Below are 15,694 nucleotides of genomic sequence, written 5' to 3'. Positions count from 1 at the left end.
AAGATTCGGGGCACAATACCCAAACCCAACTAGCCACACCACGAAATGAAGAGGAAGGTGGATTAACTTCACAGGAGAATGTATCACAGGCTACTAACAAAAAGATAACCCACCAAACCCCATTCAGCATGAGGGAGTTGGCCATTCTGGGCCCACAAGCCATAGAAATTACATTTTGGAAACATTATAAACATGGGTGTTGGGAAATGTGTCCGCATCTGGAGAGAATTTACTTTTTCTTCTTTCGCCCCACCTGAAGTGGATGGTCACTGGCGAAGTAACCTTCGAGGGCCCTGACCAGTGGGCTCTTCTTCCTGGGTAGGGGAGGGGCCAGGTGTTGGTGGCTCCCTGCCACTGTGGGAAAGAAGGGCAGCGATGTTCTGTAGACTTTGTCCAACTGTGTTTGCAAATTGTTGAACAGAGGAGGTGAGCTCCGATAGACCTTGCCTGATTTCACCCACACCTTGCTGAACACAGGTGGTATACTCAGTGAGCCGAAGGGACATCTCGCATATTTCCCGGGTCATCACATCATGGAATTGGGTTAGCCGATCTCCATGACTAGAGATTTCCGTAAGAATCGCCGGGAGAGAGGTTTGGGTGGGGGGCCAGTGTGTGGCTGGCCTTGTGGAATAACCGGCCCCAGGTCCGGCTCTACCATTAGGCAGCTTTAGGCAGCTGCCTAAGGTGTCGGGATCTGTGGGGGTGCCACTGAGTCTGCCTATCACAAAATTAAGGAGGTCTCTGAAAGAAACATCCTTGTTGTACTTAATGCAAGTGGTGGTTGTTGAACTTATAAGTCACACTTTCATGTGAGGGGTTAGGAAGTGAGTTTTGGTGGTTGTTAAGGGCAGTAGGCTGAAGTTTTGCCTAGGGTGTAGAGAAACCTTGCACCAGCCCTGACCGGCCCCACACTGGAGGTCTCACTACTTCCCCCTGCCTCAGCCTCTGCAAGATGCCCCTCTTGTGACTCACCAAGCTGCCCCTCCTGTGCTGTATTATGGGAAAAACAGATATATTAATGTGATACAAAAGGTGACAAAAATAACATAACAAAATTAGTATCAACTTGTAAACTGAGACATAAAACACTTGACTATATATGTAAGACAACTTACCAGGCAAGTCATGTGGGCCGAACATCTCAGGCATGTCTGTGTCTATATCGGACATCCCACACACCTCCTCATAGCTCACACAGGGCATCGCTAGCTCCTCTAGATCGGTAAACTCCACAGTGGCAGGGGGTGGGCCTCCCCCTGTTGCCCTCGATGCATTCCACTCCACAGACCTTTTCTGCTTCAGGCGGGACTTGAAGTCGGCCCAACTACATATGTGGTTTGGTTTGGGGGAAAGGTGAAGAAAAGAAATAACAATAAATGTTTTGCTTACTTTTTGTACACGTCATGGTTTAGGTTGCTATTGGCAACATCACATTTTTTCTTGGATGGTATAAAAATAGTGTATGCAGTTGTGTGTCAGTATGTACTTACCATCTTCGGAACTTCCGCTGGGGTTAGGACAATTGGGCCAACTTCATTTATGCTGTCAGTAATGTCTCTCAGATGCGGTCTTTAGCCGCAGCACCCATGTTTTTACTCCCATATATTTTCTGCATGGCTTGTGGGACCAAAATTGCCAACTCCCTCTTCGTAAATGGGGGCTGCCACCTTCTCTTTTTGCTAGGTGCCTGTGATGCATGTTCCTGCAAATTGTCACCACCTTCCTCTTCACTTTGGCCCTGGCTTTGTTGGGTTTGAGTAGTGAGCCCAGAATCTCCCTCAGTTTGATTTTCATCTTCCTCTGGCAGGGCCTCTTCTGTTTGTAGCTCAGTAGATGGGGGTACTGGAGTACTGGGTCCTGCCCCTTCATCCTCTGCACTGGCAGGTGTTGGATGGAGGCGTTGCTGCTGCAACCTCTGTCTCCTCGCTACCATGTCCCGAATCTGCTTGTGCAGCTCTGCCACCTCAGCATCTATTTCACTGATAGTAGCCATATTGGTGATGGCATGTGCGTCTGAATGTGTGTAGGGTTTTTATACCTGCGTATGTATATATTTGTGTGGGAAATTGCACAGGTGATGCACACACAATGTTTAGGCGTACTTTGATGACTGGCTATTTAAACGGCCTCCATGCGGCCTGTGTTTGTGGGTGTATGCAGGAGTTCAGTGTTGTGTCGATTTTTGCCGTGGAGTGTAGTGGAGAGAGGAGCCGAGTACTACAGTTGTGAAGGCGTGAGAGGTAAGAGTTATTTAAGTTATTTCTGCTAACAGGATTATCCGCTATGGATGCAGCAAAATATTGTAGTGCGTACGGCTACTCCCTGCGTTTAAAATATATATATATATATATATATATATATATATATAATTTTTTTTTTTTTCATTTATGTTGCTTTATTATGTTGGGTAACATTTTTTACAAAGATAGCAAGGAAATTTATGTTCTGAGAAGCTGTTGTGGTGGGGTTGTCATTCATTCGAATTTAATTTGTGTTCCTTTATTCTAATGTTCTCCACAGTATTTAGATAATTGCTGGTAAGTATTTTCATGTTGCTTGCTGTGGTTTGGGTGGAGGTGGTTAGTGATTTCTGGGTGGTTTTACAGTATTCTCTGATTCTGTTTACTCTTCTGTAGGGTGCATTTTTGTGTTTATTTAACCTTCTGCCAAGTGTGGCATATTTTTGGCTAATTAGAGTCCTTTTTTCTAATTGCTGGTAAGTATTTTCATGTTGCTTGCTGTGATTTGGGTGGAGGTGGTTAGTGATTTTACACTATACTATGATTATGGTTGTCCTTTTGTAGGGTATTTTTGTTGGACTGTAGAATCCCTGCCAGGTTTGGCATCATATCATTTGTTTAAAGGTCTTTTTTCGTGTTGCTGGTAAGTATGTTCATGTTGCTTGGTGTGTTTGGGGTGTTTGCCTTTTGACTTTTATGTATGTATCTTTGTGTGTTAACTTTAGGTTTAAGGTAAGTAAAAGCCTGCTTAGTGTATTTTCAGTGTTTGGGGTGTGTGGTGTATTTGTGCCATATGTAGTGTTTCCTCTATCAGCCTAATTTTTGTTTTTTCTTGCCTCCTGGTGTCTGACATATAGATATGGAGTACGTGCTGGAAGTAAGTTTATTTTGTGTAGGAGCCAGAAATGGGAATGTTTAAATGTTGTGAACACACTGGATGTTGTCTTGATGTTTTTGTTGTTTTAAAGATGCTGATTGCCACATATCTAGCCTCCGAAGCCGCCCAATCCCAAGCTGCCCCTCATCCTCAAAGGCAATGGAGGCGTGCAAGGCATAGTATTTTCCGTACCCGTGTCACCCTTTTTGGTATGCCAGATGATGAGGTTGTGCTGCACTACAGGCTGCCCCCTCATATCATCCTAGAAACTCTCTCCATAACAGAGAGTGATCTAGATCAATCAATTCGGTATCCTACTGCAATACCAGCATTGACACAATTCCTTGCTGTGTTACATTTCTATGCCACGGGTTCCTACCAGCACGTAGTTGGCGTGCTGGTAGAAATGTCGCAGGGCAAGTTTTCAAAGGTCCTGCGTTGTGTCCTAGATGCATTTTTAAAGTGAGCAAAGCAGTTCATATCAAAGCTGGGGCCCTGGCTGTGGTGCAGCGGCAATTCCAGGAAGGGGGTAGTCGCTTCCCACACGTTATTGGGGTTGTGGATGGGACACATGTTTCACTCGTGGCTTCAAAACATAATGAGGAAATCTATAGGAACAGGAAACTGTTCCACTCTCTGAATGTGATGGTTGTTTGTGGCCCATCCCTCCAGATCCTGTCCCTGAATTCAAAGTACCCCGGGAGTGCCCATGATGCCCATGTCATTCGGCAATCAGGGATCTGGCAAAGATTAAGAATGATGGAAGGCCAAGATATGTGGCTATTGGGTGAGTACGTTAGTTTACTCTTGTTTTTATGGTGATGTTGTTAAAAGTTGATACTTATGTTTGTATTGTGTTCTTACAGGAGATCGTGGATATCCTTGAACCCCCTGGCTCATGACTCCTTACAGCACACCCAGGCCAGGGTCACAGACAAATTTAATTCCATGCTTATTGCCACTAGGCAGCTGGTGGAGCACAACTTTGGCGTACTGAAAGGATGCTTCCGTGTGCTCCACGGCACTGGTGGCGACCTCATGTATTCACCGGAAATGGTAAGTAAAATTGTGGTCCTGTGTGCCATCCTGCACAGTATTGCTGTGAGGAGTCGGGTAGAGCTTCCTCGAGCAGAGGAATTGCCCAGAGAGGATGAGGAGCCAGGGGTTGGGTGGACATTCAGGGCAGGCATGGAGGCGCAGCGTGGCCATGCCCTTAGGGCAAGAATAGTTCGCCAATATTTCAGGTATGCTTATGCTATTAACACATTAGCTTCATCATTATGCCAATATTGTGTATAATGTTTTGAGGTTTAACATATGTGAATGTAACTTAGAGCTGTAACAATTCCTAATGTAGTGTACAAAACATTTGGATCACATGCATTTTCTTAAAGTGTGCTGTGTATGTGTTTTGAGTCGATCTATAACGGACTGTGAACAAGAGTCGTCTGTAATTGGCCATTGAACATCAGTTTTGTTGCGTGTTATCTACATATAATGTAAAGTTAATTTTTTTTATGGATTGTGCAGCTAAAAATTGTTTATGTTGATATGTTTTTGAATAGGGTTAAAATTTGTATTGACACATATGTAAACAAGACATTTGTTTGTTTTTTGTAACCTTATTTCATGAAACTGCTTACATACAACGGTACCATCTGACCACACTAATTCAGAGCTGCGGGTGATAACCGCTATAATGGACCGCAGCGTAGGCCGCACAGGCCCATACGTTCCCAACTCGCGGAAGCATGCGGCCTACGTGGAGGTCCTCAGGATACTGTAGGCGAGGGTCCGCACAAAGCGGACCATAGTCCAATTGGAGCGGTGGAGGTCAGACCTCCGCCACCGTCAGCCTGAATTGCTGGCGCAGCTGCACCAGCAAATACGCCAACTTAAGTAATACGCAATTAAAGGTGTGTTTGCGTGATTGAGAGTTTTCGCATTACAAGTTAAAATATATTGCCAAACACCATTACACATCACACTTGTACTGTATGTTTAGAGACTGTGTGGTAAATTTACTAAGATGGGAGTTTTCTTAGAACTGGTGATGTTGCCCATAGCAAGCAATCAGATTCTACTTAACATTTATCTAGCTGCTTCTAGAGGATAATAGGTAGAATCTGATTGGTTGCTATGAGCAACATCACCAGTTCTGAAAAACTCCCACCTTAGAAAATGTACCCCTGTGTGTGATTAGGGCTTGCAGGACACACTGGGGACCAGAGTGGTTATGGGGTAATGTTTAGGGGTGTGGACAGTCACCACACAGGCTGTAGGCTGGAGACAGACAGCACTTTGGTTTTAAAGAAATGTGTAGAGTGCATGCAGTGTATTCCTTCATTAATACATACAGAAATTACAGGGAGCAGGACATACTTGCCTACTTTTGAAAACTAGTTTCAGGGAGAATATAGGAAGTTAGAAGAGTTGCGCGGCGCTCCATTGAGGAAGGTGGGGGGAGGGGGGTTCATGCTCTGCCCAAAGGGATGAGTCTAACTCCACCCAAGGGCGTATCTATTGCTACTCGAGGTTGTACTGCAGTGGCAGGTGAAAACTATAGTACTAAGATTATGTAGACGTGGCTGCTGCCACTTGCTAGGTATATTGGCAATAAATTACATTAGCAACCGCATAATTATAGAGACAAATTGGATCGGATATTTTAATACGTGTGTCCCTCATACCCACACAGTGCCCAGCATGCATTCCCCATACCCACACAGTGTCCTTCATACCCACACTGTGCCCAGCATGCATTCCCCATACCCACGCAGTGTCCCTCATACCCACACAGTGCCCAGCATGCATTCCCCATACCCATGCAATGTCCCTCATACCCACACAGTGCCCAGCATGCATTCCCCATACCCACGCAGTGTCCCTCATACCCACACAGTGCCCAGCATGCATTCCCCATACCCACGCAATGTCCCTCATACCCACACTGTGCCCAGCATGCATTCCCCATACCCACGCAGTGTCCCTCATACCCACACAGTGCCCAGCATGCATTCCCCATACCCACGCAATGTCCCTCATACCCACACTGTGCCCAGCATGCATTCCCCATACCCACGCAGTGTCCCTCATACCCACACAGTGCCCAGCATGCATTCCCCATACCCACGCAGTGTCCCTCATACCCACACAGTGCCCAGCATGCATTCCCCATACCCACGCAGTGTCCCTCATACCCACACAGTGCCCAGCATGCATTCCCCATACCCACGCAGTGTCCCTCATACCCACACTGTGCCCAGCATGCATTCCCCATACCCACGCAGTGTCCCTCATACCCACACAGTGCCCAGCATGCATTCCCCATACCCACGCAGTGTCCCTCATACCCACACAGTGCCCAGCATGCATTCCCCATACCCACGCAGTGTCCCTCATACCCACACTGTGCCCAGCATGCATTCCCCATACCCACGCAGTGTCCCTCATACCCACACAGTGCCCAGCATGCATTCCCCATACCCACGCAATGTCCCTCATACCCACACTGTGCCCAGCATGCATTCCCCATACCCACGCAGTGTCCCTCATACCCACACAGTGCCCAGCATGCATTCCCCATACCCACGCAGTGTCCCTCATACCCACACAGTGCCCAGCATGCATTCCCCATACCCACGCAGTGTCCCTCATACCCACAGTGCCCAGCATGCATTCCCCATACCCACGCAGTGTCCCTCATACCCACACTGTGCCCAGCATGCATTCCCCATACCCACACAGTGTCCCTCATACCCACACAGTGCCCAGCATGCATTCCCCATACCCACGCAGTGTCCCTCATACCCACACAGTGCCCAGCATGCATTCCCCATACCCACGCAGTGTCCCTCATACCCACACTGTGCCCAGCATGCATTCCCCATACCCACGCAGTGTCCCTCATACCCACACAGTGCCCAGCATGCATTCCCCATACCCACACAGTGTCCCTCATACCCACACAGTGCCCAGCATGCATTCCCCATACCCACGCAGTGCCCAGCATGCACCCCTCAAAACCACAGTGCCCAATCATATACCACTCCATACCGACACAGTGCCCAACATACATCACCCCATACCCACAGTGCCCAGCATTCGCCCCCAATGCCCACAGTGTCCAGCATACCTCCCACACGCATACAGTATCTACAGCCCCCATATCCCACAGTGTCCAGCATACACTCCCTCATACTCATAAGTGCCCAGCATAACCCCCACTCCCAAACCCACAGTTTCCCAGCACACACAGCACAAACCAGCAAGGCCAGCATACAGCCCCCCCCCCCCCCGTATCCATATAGTGCCAGACATAGTACACAGTCACATAGCTGATAAGTAAAATAATCAGCTCTACCTGATGCAAATTCAAAGCATCCGCCACAGCCCCTGAGGAGCAACACAGATCAGGGACATATGGAGGACGGGACGGTGATAGCAGTCCTCACTGCAGGGGGAGTGACGATCACATTACAGGAGTTCTATAATAAACACCTCTCTGTCACTTGCTCTCCCCCTGGTGGCCGGCGGCAGTAACTGCATCTTGAGACTAAACCAGGATCCAGGCTACGGTGCACTGCGCAATAAGGTGAGACCCCATTGCGGCGGGGCAGGGGAATCCGGGGTTTTAAATTAGCTTTCCGGGGCAGCGGGGTAATGTACCGTGATCCGGGAGCCTCCCGCAGGATGCGGGAGAGTAGGTAAGTATGGAGCAGGATCATCACACTGTGTAAACTTACAATGTAAATAGTCCTGCATATGGGGGGTCATTCCGAGTTGTTCGCTCGCAAGTGAATTTTAGCAGATTTGCTCATGCTAAGCCGCCGCCTACTGGGAGTGAATCTTAGCATCTTAAAATTGCGAACGATGTATTCGCAATATTGCGATTACACACCTCGTAGCAGTTTCTGAGTAGCTTCAGACTTACTCGGCATCTGCGATCATTTCACTGCTTGTCGTTCCTGGTTTGACATCACAAACACTCCCAGCGTTCACCCAGACACTCCCCCGTTTCTCCAGCCACTCCTGCGTTTTTTCCGGAATCGGTAGCGTTTTTCCCTACACGCCCATAAAACGGCCTGTTTCCGCCCAGTAACACCCACTTCCTGTCAATAACATTACGATCGCCAGAACGATGAAAATGCCGTGAGTAAAATTCCTAAGTGCATAGCAAATTTACTTGGCGCAGTCGCAGTGCGGACATTGCGCATGCGCATTAAGCGGAAAATCGCTGCGATGCGAAGATTTTTACCGAGCGAACAACTCGGAATGACCCCCATTGTGTATTAACATATTTGTTATGGAGAGTGAAAGTGGCCAAGCAGGAGCCTGAAACCTATAGGGCCAGGTAGTATGGCAAGGCACAGTGGTTTGCCACACAACTCCCATGTACTCCTGTGACACAGTACATTACAGTGTGTGTTTGCTATTTAATTTATGTCAATATGAAAAATGTGTAAGGGTCACAAAATAACCTGACCCAAAAATAACACACAATTGTTTTTCAAAATGTATTGTATAAATAAAAAAACACAGATGACACTAACCTTTACAGTATGTTTCTTTGTTTTTTGAGATTCAACATAAAGCACATGTTTTACACTGTGTTTTTAGGCCAATTACAACGCCAAAGGCCACAGGAGGAAGATGGAGCCTCCCCCCCAGCAAGCCGAGACACCTCAAACATCCTCTTCATCTTCCTCCTCCTCCCCCTCTCAAACCACCTTCTCCCCTCAACAACCCACCACACATCACACCTACTCCTCTTCCCCCCCTCTCAACCGCCCTCTCACTCTTCCCCCCTCTCAACCCCACTCTCACTCTTCCCCCCTCTCAACCCCCCTCCCCCTCTCACTCTTACCCACCCTCTGAAACCCCCTCCCCCTCTTCCCCCCTCTCAACCCCACTCCCCCTCTCACTCTTACCCCCCTCTGAAACCCCCTCCCCCTCTCAACCCCCCTCGCCCTATCACTCTTCCCCCCCTGAAACCCCCTCCCCTCTCACTCTTTCCCCCTCTCAACCCCCCTCCCCCTCTCAATCTGCATACCCCTCTCAACCCCCCTCCCCTTCTCACTCTTACCCACCCTCTCAACACCCCTCCCCTCTCACTGTGACTCCCCCTCTGAAACCCCATCTCCCTCTCACTCTCCCCCTCTCAACCCCCTCCCCCTCTTAATCTGACCACCACCCCTCTCAAACACCCTCCCCCTCTCACTCTCACCACCCCTCTCCAACCCCCTCACCCATCCAACCTCCCAGGGCTGGCTCCAGGCCTACTAGCACCCTGAGCGAGAAAATTGAAAAGCGCCCCCCCTCCCCCCTTATGCACGCGCCGAAGGCGCGCTCTCCTGGAAAAGTGGGTGTGGCCTCCTAGAAAAGTGGGCTTGGCCTCTGGGAAAGTGGGCGTGGCCTTGTAACTTCATATAATCAAACTATAAATATATTATCACACCCCCTCTACGCACACAGTTAGCAGCCTTATACTAACAGCCACAGTAGTGTTCCTTACACACAATGTCTCCAGTATAGTGTCAGATACACATAATGTGCAGTGCCAGATAGACATGATATGCCCCCCAGCAGTGCCAGCTACACGTGACATGCCCCGCAGCAGTGCCAGATACACGTGACATGCCCCCCAGCAGTGCCAGATACACGTGACATGAACCCCAGCAGTGCCAGATACAGGTGACATGCCCCCCAGCAGTGCCAAATACAGGTGACATGCCCCCCAGCAGTGCCAGATACACGTGACATGCCCCCCAGCAGTGCCAGCTACACGTGACATGCCCCCCAGCAGTGCCAGCTACACGTGACATGCCCCCCAGCAGTGCCAGATACATGTGACATGCCCCCCAGCAGTGCCAGATACACGTGACATGCCCCCCAGCAGTGCCAGATACATAAATGCCCCCACAGTGCAGATATGCCCCCACAGTGCCAGATACATAAATGCCCCCACAGTGCCAGATATATGAATGTGCCCCCACAGTGCCAGATACATAAATGCCCCCACAGTTCCAGATACATAAATGCCCCCACAGTGCAGATATGCCCCCACAGTGCCAGATACATAAATGCCCCCACAGTGCTAGATATATGAATGTGCCCCCACAGTGCCAGATACATAAATGCCCCCACAGTGCCAGATATATGAATGTGCCCCCACAGTGCCAGATACATAAATGCCTCCACAGTTCCAGATACATAAATGCCCCCACAGTGCAGATATGCCCTCACAGTGCCAGATACATAAATGCCCCCACAGTGCAGATATGCCCCCAGCAGTGCCAGCTACACGTGACATGCCCCCCAGCAGTGCCAGATACACGTGACATGCCCCCCAGCAATACCAGATACACGTGACATGCCCCCCAGCAGTGCCAGATACACGTGACATGCCCCCCAGCAGTGCCATATACACGTGACATGCCCCCCCAGCAGTGCCAGATACACGTGACATGCCCCCCAGCAGTGCCAGATACATAAATGCCCCCACAGTGCAGATATGCCCCCACAGTGCCAGATACATAAATGCCCCCACAGTGCCAGATATATGAATGTGCCCCCACACTGCCAGATACATAAATGCCCCCACAGTTCCAAATACATAAATGCCCCCACAGTGCCAGATATATGAATGTGCCCCCACACTGCCAGAAACATAAATGCCCCCACAGTTCCAGATACATAAATGCCCCCACAGTGCAGATATGCCCCCACAGTGCCAGATACATAAATGCTCCCACAGTGCAGATATGCCCCCACAGTGCCAGATATATAAATGCCCCCACAGTTCCAGATACATAAATGCCCCCACAGTTCCAGATACATAAATGCCCCCACAGTGCAGATATGCCTCCACAGTGCCAGATACATAAATGCCCCCACACAGTGACAGATATGCCCCTAATGCCAGATACACTTGTCCCCACAGTGCCAGATATGCCACCAATGCCAGACATGACCCCCAGTGCCAGACATGACCCCACAGTGCCAGACATGACCCCAATGCCAGACAAGTCCCCCAGTGCCAGACAAGACCCCCAGTGCCAGACAAGACCCCCAGTGCCAGACATGAGCCCCAGTGCCAGACATGAGCCCCAGTGCCAGACATGACCCCCAGTGCCAGACATGACCCCCAGTGCCAGACAAGACCCCCAGTGCCAGACATGTCCCCCAGTGCCAGACATTACCCCTAGTGCCAGACAAGACCCCCAGTGCCAGACATGACCCCCAGTGCCAGACATGACCCCACAGTGCCAGACATGACCCCAATGCCAGACAAGTCCCCCAGTGCCAGACAAGACCCCCAGTGCCAGACAAGACCCCCAGTGCCAGACATGAGCCCCAGTGCCAGACATGACCCCCAGTGCCAGACATGACCCCCAGTGCCAGACATGACCCCCACTGCCAGACATGTCCCCCAGTGCCAGACATAAGCCCCAGTGCCAGATATCCTCTCCCCCCCCCGCCCGTGCTGCTCACCGTGCTTCTGTTGTCCAGCTGAGGGCGGGGAGGAGAGCGCAGCATGCTCTCAATCTCCGATGGCCGCGGCGGTGTCAGCTTCAACTTGGCGCCGGTCCGCAAGCCAATCAAAGCTCGCGGTCCGGCAGCCAATCATGAGCCTCAGCTGCCGGATCGCGAGCTCTGGTTGGCTCACGGGCCGGCGCCGGGTAGCGGGGAGGGAGCATGCAGTGCGCGTCTCTGCTAGAAGATGGACACTGCTGTAGGGACGGCTCCAGGCTCCAATATGGCGGCCAGAGCTAGCGGCGCCCTGTTCGGCCGCTCAATTGAAACATGCCTGGAGCCGGCCCTGCAACCTCCATCCCCCTTTCAAGCCCCTTCCCCCATCCAACCTCCTTCCCCCATTCAACCTCTCACCCCCTTTCAACCCCCTTCCCCCATCACAATGGATGAAGGTGAGTGGGCAGCAGAGGCCCCTGAGGCAGTGGAGGGTGCAGATCATCCGTCAGGGGAGAGTAAGTAATTACAAACACAGAAATGTATTTATAAGCTTTTTGTAATTTACATAAAGGTACCTGTTTTTTAAACTGTGACATGCTTGGATATGTAGTTCACCAGCAGATGTAGAGATGCAGTCTGCTGAGGCTGGGAATACACCCGAAATGGTGTGCTCTGGCCACTCCGGATGTGGCTGAAGTACACATCCCAGCATGGCCTGCACCAGTTTTAGCATAGCTATTTTTAGATTACATTGCAGGCCATGCTGGTATGTATAGTTCATCAACAGCTGGAAGGAAAAACATTCGACATCGCTGACATAGCTAGTGACCAGTTAAAGTGTGCTTTGTGCCTTGCTTGTATATTGCCTAATGTGTTTAAGTAATTTTGTCTTGTTTACATTCATTACAGATGCAGCAGTTGGAGATGCCAATGTTATTAGAATCCCACACATTTTGGAACAAATGGAGCACCACTGCCGTGGCCTCCTGCAAGAAATTCTTGCTTTAAAAGCCAAATATAAATAATTGTTCTTTAAAAAAAAAAAAAAATAAATAATAGAAAGCATGTTAACAAAATACATTTTTTGTCCCCAAAATTGGTGTGTTGTGTTGTTTAAAAAGGAAGTTACATATGTAGAGATGTTTCATCACTTTTAAAGGGTTGTTGTTATTATTATTATTATTATTATTACATTTTATTTATAGGGCGCCACAAGTGTTTTGCAGCGCCGTACAAAGGACAGTACAGGGAGACAAAACTTAGCATAACAGTAAATAAATAACAAAAATGGAGTGCAGGTAACAAAGAGCACCACAATTCTCAAAACGTAATACAGTTTAGATGTAAGTAGCGAGGGAGTAATCATTGTACTACTTGGGGCTGGCGGCCATAGATAGAGAGGAGCCTTTACCAGTAGGAGAAAAAGCAGATAAAGATGGTCGCTGAGTGAAATGTGTCGAGAAGAGGGCTTAGACAACAAGAGGAAAGAGGGCTGTGCTCTGAAGAGCTAACAATCTAGTGGGGAGGGGCAACAGACAGATGACATGAGGTGCAGGCAAGCAGGAGGAAGCCTGATGGCGGTATGTAAGCAAAGCAGAGATGTCCAAGGCATGGGGCAGGGGGATGGAGGAGCAGCCTAAGGACTAGGTTAAGCATTGGAGGGGTATGCTTTGATAAATAGGTGGGTTTTCAGTGCCCGTTTGAAGCTTTGGAAGGTCGGGGAGTGTCTAATGGAGCGGGGGAGCGCGTTCCACTGAAGGGGTGCAGCACGGGCAAAATCCTGAACTTGTGCATGGGAAACAGTGACAAAGGCAGAGGAGAGGCGACGGTCATCAGCTGGCTGTAGTGGGTGTGAGGGAGTATGAAGGGAGAGGAGGCTGGAGATGTAGGGAGCAGTGGAATTAGAGATGGCCTTGTATGTGAGGGTGATGAGTTTGTAGAGGATTCTGTAGGGGAATGGGAACCAGTGTAGATTTTGTTGAAGGGGAGTGGCAGAAGAGGAGTGGCAGGAGAGGAAAATGAGCCTAGCTGCGGAGTTGAGGACAGATTGGAGGGGAGCGAGGTGGGAGGAAGTGAGGCCAGTGAGGAGAACATTGCAGTAGTCGAGTCGTGAGATGACCAGTGAGTGGATGATAAGTTTAGTTGCACTCTGGGAGAGAAATGGCCTGATGCGAGCAATGTTGCTTAGCTGGAACTGACAAGATTCCGCCAGAGCTTGGATGTAGGGTGCAAAGGAGAGGGAGGAGTCAAGAGTGAAGCCCAGGCAGCGGAGTTGGGGAACGGGGAAGAGGATAGTGTTGTCAACAGTGATAGAGATATTTGTAGGGGGTGTTGCTCTGGCTGGGGGAAATATAATGAGTTCAGTTTTGTCCATGTTGAGCTTCAGAGAGCGCTCAGACATCCAGGAGGAGAAGGCATAGAGGCAGCTGGTGACCTGAGAGAGGACAGAGGGGGACAGATCAGGAGAGGAGAGGTAGAGTTGTGTGTCATCAGCATAGAGGTGGTATTGAAGGCCAAAGGAGTTAATGAGCGCACCAAGGGAAGATGTGTACAGAGAGAACAGAAGGGGGCCTAGGACAGAACCCTGAGGGACACCAACAGGAAGGATGGAAGGGTGTGAGGTGGTTCCAGAGGCAGACACAGAGAAGGAGCGGTTAGTGAGATATGAGGTAAACCAGTCAAGGATGGTGCTAGAGAGGCCAATGTTTTGGAGTGTGCGGAGGAGGAGAGGGTGATCCATGGTGTCAAAGGCAGCAGAGAGGTCCAGAAGGATGAGCAAAGAGAAGTGGCCCTTGGATTTGTCCGAAAGCAGGTCATTGGTGACTTTCACGGTATCCGTTTGGATGGTCGACCATGTTATGATCGATAATCATTAGGTCGACCACTATTGGTTGACATTGACATGGTCGACATGGACACATGGTCGACACATGCAAACGGTCTACACATGAAAGGTTGACGCATGAAAAGGTCAACATGATTTTTTCCCATTTTTTTTCTTTTGGGGAACTTTTCCATACTTTACAATCCATGTGGACTACGATTGGGAACGGTAATCTGTGCCGAGCGCAGCAGTAGCAGAGCGAGGCACCTTGCCCGCAGCATGGCAAGTGAAGCGAGCCATGAGAGGGGACGCGGTGCACTAATTGGGGTTCCTCATCACTTTACGCAGAAAACGACACCAAAAACCGTAAAAAAACTCATGCTGACCTTTTCATGTGTCGACCATTTCCATGTGTCGACCATTTGTCCATGTCGATCATGCCAATGCCGACCAATAATGGTCAACCTAATGACTGTCGACCATTCATATCGGAACCAACTTTCTCTAGGGCAGTCTCGGTGGAGTGGGTGAAAGCCAGATTCTAGTGGATCAAGTATGTAGTGGTCAGAGAGGTAGCTTGTGACACGGCTGTAGACCAGTCGTTCAAGTAGTTTGGAGGCAAAAGGGAGAAGAGAGATGGGGCGGTAACTAGTTAGTGATGAAGGGTCGAGGTTGTTTTTTTGAGAATAGGGGACAACAGAGCATGTTTTAATGGTGAGGGAAAGATGCCAGTAGAGAGCGATAGGTTAATGAGGTCAGCAAGGTGGGAGCAGGCAGTGGGGTGGGGGGGGGAGCGGAAAAGATGGGAGGGGAGGGGGTCCAAGGGGCAGGTTGAGGGTGTGGGAGGATAATATGAGGGTGTGGACTTCATTTTGTCATCTTTGGCCTTGTGGACTATTGGTTTGCATTACTATTATTCCGTGTTGCCTTTGGTCTGTTGCCTTATTTCCTTTTGAGTTTTGTCACTTGTTGATAAATGAGCACCTTAGACTTTCTAAGTGCATTAGAGATACACTGTATCCTATTTCCATACAGTAACACAATGAAACACAATATATAGCACACAGCCTTCAAATGCCATCACAAAATACACAGGCCTGCAAAGGACAAATTGAAAACAAACAACTGATTTTTCTGGTTTCTAGTTGCTATTTTCAGAAAAGATACTAAAATGTTCTATCACATACTGTACCATTTTTCCACAAACTCAGATTCTAATTTTCAGTATTTCCAGAATTATTGTATTAAATTTTAAAACAAAAATGTAATTTTAACTCT

The 15,694-nt window shown here is 49.1% G+C and overlaps 1 protein-coding gene and 1 long non-coding RNA gene across 2 annotated transcripts in view; one reads left to right on the top strand and one right to left on the bottom strand.

Annotated features, from left to right (window-relative positions):
* Positions 1–7,571, bottom strand: part of LOC134949248 (cytochrome P450 2F2-like) — a 107,567-nt gene extending 99,996 nt beyond the window's left edge. The window contains exon 1 of the mRNA XM_063937730.1: positions 7,484–7,571. The gene's annotated coding sequence lies outside the window, so the exon portion shown is untranslated. The remainder of the gene's footprint in view (positions 1–7,483) is intronic.
* LOC134949250 (uncharacterized) lies at positions 99–8,985 on the top strand. Its single transcript, XR_010183127.1, has 3 exons — positions 99–3,907; positions 3,987–4,176; positions 8,740–8,985. It is a non-coding gene; the product is annotated as an uncharacterized LOC134949250 (long non-coding RNA).
* The last annotated feature ends 6,709 nt before the right edge of the window (positions 8,986–15,694 follow it).

This window comes from Pseudophryne corroboree, chromosome 8, assembly GCF_028390025.1.
Source record: "Pseudophryne corroboree isolate aPseCor3 chromosome 8, aPseCor3.hap2, whole genome shotgun sequence".
Classification (NCBI taxonomy): domain Eukaryota; kingdom Metazoa; phylum Chordata; class Amphibia; order Anura; family Myobatrachidae; genus Pseudophryne; species Pseudophryne corroboree.
This window is presented reverse-complemented; position numbering and strand designations above follow the sequence as displayed.